Raw genomic sequence first — 9,562 nt, forward strand, 5'->3', positions numbered from 1 at the left:
GGCTAAATATATTCTAAGGGTTCTTCTAATAAAATCTGCCAAGGATAATATTCAATAAATAGGGCTTCAGGTGAGATGAGATGTAATTCTAAGATAATGAGTTCAAAGGACTCTATGGCTAAGTCCAGAGGGCTTAATGAGTCCTGACTCCGGAAGAGGCTCAAATAGGTTGCCAAACACATGCTATCTTTAAATTACCAATTGCTGTTATAAACTAGGGTTTTCTAACAACACAATTACATTATGCAAAATTTATAACAATAATGAACAAAAATAGCCTAAAATAGGTGATAGACAAGTGGAAACAAAAGACTATTTAAAGGATGAAGAAGGAAATAGATTTCAACAAATTTCAATGGCTGAAAACACATAAAACAGTGTTAGGTAAACTTGACTCAGGGAAAGAGGAGGAGGATGGAGGAGAGAGTAGTGGCATGGTTGATGATCTTGAGGTTTCTGACATGGGGGAGGCTGATTGACAAGCTAAGAGACTCTTCCATATATTTTTCTAGTATCTAACCTATTTTATTTTTAGCATTGGAATTCCCACCTATGGTATCGGTGATTTAGTGTCTATGTAATACATTTCAGTTTTGATGATATGAAATGACTCAATAATAAAATTGCAATTGTTAGTTCTAACTTCTTAACCTCTATTTTACGTTTACTGATATTCAAATTTCTTGTTTGTTTGATTATCATTGATGTAGTAACTAGTTGTATGATGTATCAATATTTTGTAAATGTTGCAGTTTCTAAAAAATTTGAATGTGTGTGTGTGTGTGAGACATGTCCTCCATCTCCTATTTCGACGATCAACATGTCCTTTTTTAGATGCTCATATCCTCGTGTCATATGTGTGTTGTGTCCTAGTGTCATGTGACTTGGGTCACAAGTATGTGGTTTGTCCCTTTGAAACAAATATTTCTAGTCTTGGGTCATATATATATTATATATATGATGTGTCCACCATGTCTTGTGTCCTAGTGTCATGTGTGTTGATTTTTGTAGCTCGGCCAAGCACTTCTGCAAAGGCCTTGTGTCTAGGTGTGCAAAAGTTGCCCTTAGAACACTTGCTCTAGTGTGAGCAAGTTTTTGATGTAACTTAGTCTAAGTCTAACTTATAAAAAAACACATATTAATATGTTGGCTTATTGAGCTAAAAGAACTTAGGAAAAGTAAAGTAATTTACTTCAATAAGTTTTAATCTTAGCCATTGATCTCAGGTGAGGTGAGATCTAATCTCAGCTGTATATCACTTTGAGATTAGGGTTAGGGTTACGGATTTAGCAAAATATAAATTTATAGAAGCAAGGTTGAGGAGAGGAGATGGACACACTACAATAATGCAAGATTGAGAGCAACATCTCATAGAGCAGTGTGCTCAGTTCGAGGGAGTGCAGAGAGGCTAGATATCTAGATCTGCAGGAGAGATCAAACACCGATCTAGTGTAGATTTGTTGGATAAGATACAAGTTATTTTATTCGATATTTTCTTAGGTGGGCCATTATGCTAGGACGAGAGCCCACATAAGTTTGGATTTTTTTAATGAAAAACTTGTTGCGCAGAAATATGTTTTTGTCATTGTATTGAGATTGTTATATTTGTCTCCCTTGAATTTTATTGTGTTAGGAACCTAGCTTTGTGTTTATTCAATAGATCACTTTATGCTAGGAATTAAACAGTGGGTGCTAGGTTCTCAAAAATCTAACATGGTATTAGAGTTGGAACTTTGAAGAAAACCTATCTCAGAATTGTAGAAGCTAGGTTTGTGTTAAATTTCCATGAAACTCTGCAACTACTTAGATGAATAACTGAAAACTGAAATCTAGTTTACTTTCACCTAGATACAAAGTCTGTTAACAATTCATAAACAACATAATAAAAACATAGAGATAAAAACACATGCACAAATTGACACACTTATTTTCTCAGGAATCCAAATAGGGAAAACTTGCTTGCTTGATGTGGCTATTTTATTGATTGTTTTTGAGCACTTGGATCTATTACAAAGCAATTTTCCTATTTGAGAAAACGTTTTGCCTCTCTTTCAATTCTGAGCTGATATTATTGATCTTGGTTGGCCTTGATCCTGCTTGATCTTTGCCCTCTAGCACACAATTATTCCTCTGCTACCTCCCTGACTTGCTCTGCAAAACATGCTCTCTTCCGCATGATCTTTGCGCACTAGAGGCCCTTTAATGTTAGTTTTTGGATATTGTGGTAGCATCAGACAAGTGTACTAGTCTCTAAAGTGCCAGAGAGGCTAAGGAACACAAGGACTCCAAAACCCAGAAAAGGTTTCGAGAGAAAACACATAGAGACCACTCAATTAAATTAATTGATCAATAATTGAAAAATGCCTAAGTTTAACTTAGGAAAATTGATTAATTAATGGGTATTAATTGAGGAAATTGACTTATGCTCTAGAGACTTCTAGAAAATGATTTGATGAAGTCTAAATTGATATTAGCCATTGATCATTATTATATCTTGGCCGTGGATGCTCCAACAAGAGATTATAAGAGCAGGTTGATGGAATGGAGAAAGATACAATTGTGGAGCGAGTTGTCTTGGCAGATCAAGCTACCTAGTTCACAACTTCAGTGAAGGCATAGTTTGAGCCAAAGGGAGAGCATCAAAGAGAGGGAGCAACGAGATATTAGAGAGCAGGATTTTGGAGGGTTTTTCCATTGTTTCTCCTGTGCTGGATTGGCAGGAGAAAGGAGGTTGAATTATATGCAGAGAGGGCCGTAGAAGGCAATGTAATTTGTCGGGAGAGCCAAAGATCAATAGCTAGAGGCCAAATCTATTTCTGGGAGGAGGTGTGAGTGGTTTCCAGTGACAGAGGGAGGCAAGACAACTTACTTGGAGCCAATTTCTAGACAGTGCGAAATTCCCAGGGATAACAGTGCGAATTCTAGGCTGCAGTACGAGCAATCGGCGTGGGGTGCAAGCAGGCCAGAAGGGGCCGAATTTATTTGCAGAGGAGATCCTTGATCTCCAGATCATTTTGGCTAGATATTTGCCAGAGGATTGCCAGTTGAGCATCCAAATTATTGTACTCTCAAATTTGCTGCATAATAAGAAAATAGACCCTCATCTACTGTAGCAGTTTTCCCTTTGGGATTTTTCCGGGGACTTTTAGTCCAAAATAATTTTGTCAATTTTTATGTGTGTGCATCTATTTCTTAGTTCCTGATTTACTTCCGCAACGCATTTTTTATTGTAAAGAATTGCTACGTGATTTATTCGTTATTTTCCGTATAACAAATAAACTGCTAATCAATTAGAAGAATAAACTTTAGTTGCTGCAATTTAAGGAATTTTCACATGGTAGCAGAGCATTATTGATTAGATCGAAGGCTTAGAAGTGAAATATCGAGAGATCGTGCAGTTTCACAAGGAGATCTGAAGCATAGAGTTCAAATCTGTGCATGCCAAGCCAATTGTGCGAATTGTGGAGGCAAAGGGTTTGATTTCCAGATCTAGTCAAAGGAAAAGTTCGAGTAGCCTCAAACGCAGAGTTTGCAGGCAGTGTGGGTGTTGGGAAGTAGTTTTGGAGAGCAGATCATTTGATTTGCAGAGTAGATTTGGGCGCAGAAGATTTGCAACAAGGATTGTAGTTGCAGATCTGCACAGGGAAGGAAGAGAAAAAGCACACTGAGAATTAGTTTGCAAAATTTCTCAGAGGGTTTCCAATTTCTAGTTTCCAGGAGAAGATTTGTGAATTCCAGTTATAGAAGGCTGCAACAAACTTTTTAGTTGAACTAGTGCGTGCTTCAAGAGCAATAGTATGTGTTCCAGAATTCGAGAAGGACTTATGGAAGGTAGAACGAGTTGCTTAGTGGAGAGTATCAGGGATTGCGAGTGTCAGGGAAGGAGTTTCGAAGGCAGGTGAGAGCAGATCTACGTAGTCCAGAGGAAGCGCGAGTAACAGAAGGAAGGCCGAGCAGGGAAGAGTGGGAGATTTCTAGATCCAGTCTCTAGTTTATTTGTGTTTCACAAAGATGGCCATAATAACACTCAGGGATCAAGACAAACTTGATGGAGCTTCTAATTTTGTTGTATGGAAGGTCAGAATGCAATTCCTATTGGATGAGCATGGTCTGAAGGAGTTCATGACTAATATCATGGTAGAGTCAGCAAATCCACAACAATGGGCAACCTTTAAGAAAGAGATGGCCAAAGCTAAGGGGATTGTCCTGGATGGTCTTTGGGATCATGTCATCCCGCATGTTGCAGATAAAAATACAACAAAGGATATGTGGGATGTCGTCATAAAGTTGTGTGAGAATCCATCAGAGAACTGCAAAATGATTCTCAAGGAGAAGCTGAGGACCACTAGGATGCAAAAGTGTGAAGGTGTTAATTCCTATCTCACTAGACTTTAGAATGTCTGAGATGAGCTTACAGCCATTGGGGAGAAGTCATCTGAGGATGAGCTGGTGCACACAACTCTAACTGTGTTTTCCTAGGAGTGGCGTACATTCATCCATGTTATTTCTAGACGAGACACTTCCAGGATGGGATCGCGTATGGAGTGAATTCACTCGGGAGGAGTTGAGACTCAGCCTCGTAGAAGGTATTATTAGTAGCAGTAGTTGCAAAGGATTGAAAGTTGAGGAGGAAGAGGAAAACGTTGCCCTTGCAAGTAAAGGGAAGGTGAAGAAGGGTCCCAATCAGGGACAAAACTCAAAGGGAGGTGAGAAGAAAAAGAACCTATTGAATGTCAAATGCTTTGGATATGGTGAATTTGGTCACTATGTCACCCAGTGTCCTAAGAGGAAGAAGGAAAAGAAGGGCAGGAGCAAACAATAGCTTCGGCCAAGATAGATGAGTTGACCTCCAGGTTGGAGGAGTTTGTGTTAATAACAGTTGTACCTCCAGATGGAGGAGGAGCATGATGCTTCAAAGTTGTAGGATCAGGGCAGGGTCTGTGGGAAGAACATTGTTCTTCACATGGACCAATTCCTTTGCTACGAGGGCCCATAGTATAGAGTAGCAGGAGGATCGAGATGTCAACAAGGCGCAGTTAGATCTTGAGGGATAGATGCAGAGCTAGTTGCAGTCAGAGGGCTCAAGTGACAATGTAGAGCCAGTTGTAGTGGCACAGTCAATCAATAGGGATCGAGTTTACAGTTCTAGTTGCAGGAAATTTGTGTGATTGAAGGAGGCAGTTTGAATTGCCTAGTTGTAGGTTGCAAGTGCAGTTTCAGCCAGAGTGAGACTCCATGTAGGGGTTTCCATCCAGGAGAGATTTCTCCGTTCTGTTTCAGAGGGAGATCAGGTGAAATCAGACTCACTAATGCAGTAGTTGTAGCACCAGTGCACGAATAACAATAGAGCAGTGGCAATGGCAGTGTGAAGTAGATCAGAGTATGCATAGTGTTGATAGATAGTGTTTGCTAGATGACTTCTTTGTAGTGATTTCCAGTGAAAGGGAGTTAGATCAGAGTATGTGTTGTATTGATGGACAATGTTTGCCAGATTGACTTCTTATAGTGATTTCCAGTGATAGGAAGTCAAATCAGAGTGAGATGTTAAGAAATGAGGTGAAACAAATGCCAAACATCAACAATGTGGTCAATCCAGCTACAGGTTGTAGAGGAGAAATGATGGGGAGAGAACACATTCCTCGCTAAGAGGGAGTGTTAGTTTTTGGATATTGTGGTAGCATTAGACAGGTGTTGTAGTCTCTAAGGTGTCAGAGAGGCTAAGGAACACAAGGATTCCAAAACCCAGAAAAGGTTTCGAGAGAAAACACCTAGAGACCACTCAATTAAATTAATTGATCAATAATTAAAAAATACCTAAGTCTAACTTAGGAAGATTGATTAATTAATGGGTATTAATTGAGGAAATCGATTTATGCTCTAGAGACTTCCAGAAAATGATTTGATGAAGTCTAAAGTGATCTTAACAATCGATCACGATTAGATCTTGGCCGTTGATTCTCCAACAAGAGATTATAAGAGCAAGTTGATGGGATGGAGAAAGACACAGTTGTGGAGTGAGTTATCTTGGCAGATCGAGCTACCTAGTTCACAACCTCAATGAGGGTGTAGTTTGAGCCAAAGGGAGAGCATCAGAGAGAGGGAGCAACAAAATATTAGAGAGTAGGATTCCAGAGAGTTTTTCTAGTGTTTCTCTAGTGCCAGATGGACAAGAGAATGAAGGTTGAATTATTTGTAGAGAGGGCCACAAAGTCAATGCGAGTTACCGGGAGAGGCACAGATCAATAGTTAGAGGCTATATCTATTTCCGGGAGGTGTGAGTAGTTTCCAGTGACAGAGGGAGGCAGGACGACTCACTTGGAGCCAATTTCCTAGCAATGCGAAATTCCTAGGGCCAACAGTGCGAATTCCAGGTTGCATTATGAGCAGACAGTGTGGGGTGCGAGCATGCCAAAAGGGGTCGAATTTACATGCAGAGGATATCCTTGATCTCCAGATCATTTTGGCCAAATATTTTCTAGAGGATTGCTAGTTGAGCATCCAAATTATTGTACTCTCAAATTAGCTGCATAATAATAAAATAAACCTTCATTTGCTGCCCAGGTTTTCCCTTCAGGGTTTTTTCGAGGACTTTTAATCCAAAATAATTGTGTCGATTTTTATGTGTGTGCATCTATTTCTCAGTTCTGATTTACTTTTGCAACGTATTTTTTGTTGTGAAGAATTACAATGTGATTTATTCTTTATTTCCCGTATAACAAATAAACTACTAATCAGTTAGAAGAATAAACTCCAGTGGTTGCAATTTATGGAATTTTCACAGAGCCCTTATTCTCTAGCACAGATCAACTCCTATTCTATAGGGAATATCCCTATTTCCTTGCGCACTTGGTAGCCCTCTTTCTTAGGACCCAACTCCTCTTCTATGCGCACAACCAACACCTAAATCCTAGTGTTATCACTCTGATATTTCTTTCGAAGTTAAAGAAGGAAGAAAAGTCAAAGGTAACCACAAACCACTTTTGGAGATCAAGACCTAGCCTCCTTGATGCTCAGAGAGGGCTCTCCCTTTATAATTTAACTTTGTTTCAGTTAAGATGATTTTAGGCTAGTTATTGTTTGCACTTGGGTTTTGGTTTGAATTTGGGTGGTGGTATCACTTTTACTTAGATGAACAAAGGTTCGCTTTTACCATTGGGCTATGGGGTCGAATGTCAGACAAAGAAGACTGGATTCAGTTCTAAAAACAGTGTCTACAGGGCAAGATAGATGAGTTGCCTACATATCTCAAAGGCTAAATGGTGAAATGGTTTCAAATCGGATCCAGGAAGCAATTAAGGGTTCCGTAGGTCAGACTCTGGAAGGAATGAAAGAAGTCAATTGAGATGGGAGAGCAATTAAGGGTTCTCAAATCCGAGTATCAGAGGAAAACATGTAAATGACTAATTGTGCAAAACAGAGTGTGCTTAAACAAATTCTGAGTGATTTTTCTAGTTAATTCATTCAAATTTAGAACACATTTAAGATTATGAAACACATAAGAAGGTAACAAAGTCAAACAAAGAAGATACTTCATTGCAAATAGCTCATCTCATGAATCCTGTAGCGAAATGCTTTTATTACTTGCTCCAGTCTATTGACTTGAAAGTTGTACAATCACCCTTATGTTTAAGATCAAAATAACTCTACAAATGTAAAATAATGCCCCCTAATACTTTGAATTATGAAGTATTTATACAAAAAGGAATTACAAAATATCTCAAACTGCATTGAGAACTAACCTAGGAAAAAGAAATATCTTCATGCAAGAAGATAGAGACGGCGATTGAACCGCTGCTTGCTGTCCCTGTTATTTAGGTTCTGCTGGCTTTTCTATTTGATCTTTTGCCCTTTAAGTTGGTTGGCTATTTGTTCTTCACGCTGGATGTTCTGTTTTACTTTAACCTTTCATCTGATACACTTTAACCTTGCTGACCTGTCAATATCCTTTTACTGTGCTCTTTTACTTTTTACCGTAGACTTATATTTTTACTGTGTTTTTCCTACAATAAATCATTCAGTTTTTCCCATCTCTCATCATCTGGTAATTGGATATTGAGCATCTTTCTGTATATTTCATCTGCCTCTGTATATTTGGCAAAAGTAGGCTTATTAATAAATAGGTGTTTTACCTCATGCTGGAGGTAAAACAAGTTTTCAAAAGTTTGATACAATACTTTGCCTGTTGGTAAGCCCTTCATGGATGAAGTGATTACCTGTTCTCTAGCCACTTCCCTGATCTTCTTATTGTAATCCTCATGTGTCATTAACTTATCATTTATAACTAAGGGATTAGGTAATCCCTTTTCCTTCAAAAGTTCGAACTTAACCATGAACCTGTCAATGGCTAGTTGCATGTTTTGACACTTATCTTCTAAGTTCAACATCAAATTCCTCTTAGTGAGGACTTTTCTGACTTCCAAAATTGTACCTGTCCTGTCAGGTATCTCAAGTTCTTGCAGCTCATACTTATTCTTGGAGTTGAGGAAGTGGATGATTCTTGCAACTTCCTTTGGCATATCTCCAAGTTCTTCCTTGACTCTCTGAATGGCTTCTATGGCCTGCTTTATTAAATCAATTTGTTCAAAAATAACCTGGATGGATGGCCAAATATCATTGACAGAGTCAATGATATTGGCCCACAGTTGCTCTTTAGCCTTACCTATAGGTTCACTTAGTGTCAGTTCTTTCTCCAGGTTTTTTATTCTTTCATTCATCCTTGTAGCCTTTTGCTGTTCTTCTTTATGCATAATCTGGGCAAGTCTGCAATATGTCTCCAGGCTGGTGACTTTCTCCTTAAGTCTGTTCATCTCAGTGGTCTGAATGGACATTTCTTCCATTGCTTTGACCAACTTGTTTGCTTCATCACCTGTGGAGGCTGTTGCTGTTGATCATGTTGCTGATGTAGTTGGTGTAGATGTCGGTAGTGCAGTGGCCATTGGAGCAATGGGAGCTAATGATGCTGCCAAAGTAGAAGGTACAACTGTGGTCACTGTTGGAATGACAGTTGCAAGAGCATTATCAATACTAGCTTGTTTGAGCTGAATCAAGCTATCCAACTCTTTCTCCATCTCCTTTAACTGGTCATTCAGCTGCAACACTAAGTCCATCATTTCCTCATGATTGGTCTGGCTTTCCAGGACTTCCTTTGTCTGTGGGTGCTGTAAATGAGGCAACTTGAGCTGTTTCTTGAGGGTTGCTATATCCTCATTCTTCTTCTTGATCAGTTGTTCAACAACCTTAATATCACTTGGGTCATGGCCCAGTTCAATGACCAAGTCCTCCAAGGACTTTATCTTGGTGTCTTTAGCCTGTGAAGAGGCCCTCTCCAATTTGTATTGAGCTGTCACATTGTCCAATGAATCTTGTAGCTTGTAAGCGGCCATGGCCTTTGCTGTGAGGGTGGAGTAAATCGTTTCTCCAACATGTTTGTGAAACTCTATCTGATCAATGGGATGAACATCCCTGGCCAACACCTCAAAATTAGTCTTCTTGTAATCTGCTGAGGTCTTTGGTTGGTGTACAGTGTGCTGCAAAAATGACACTTGCATTTTTCCTTCTTTGA

Source organism: Pinus tabuliformis, chromosome J (assembly GCF_031772625.1).
Source record: "Pinus tabuliformis cultivar Carrire ecotype Pingquan chromosome J, CPIR1, whole genome shotgun sequence".
NCBI classification, from domain to species: Eukaryota; Viridiplantae; Streptophyta; class Pinopsida; order Pinales; family Pinaceae; genus Pinus; species Pinus tabuliformis.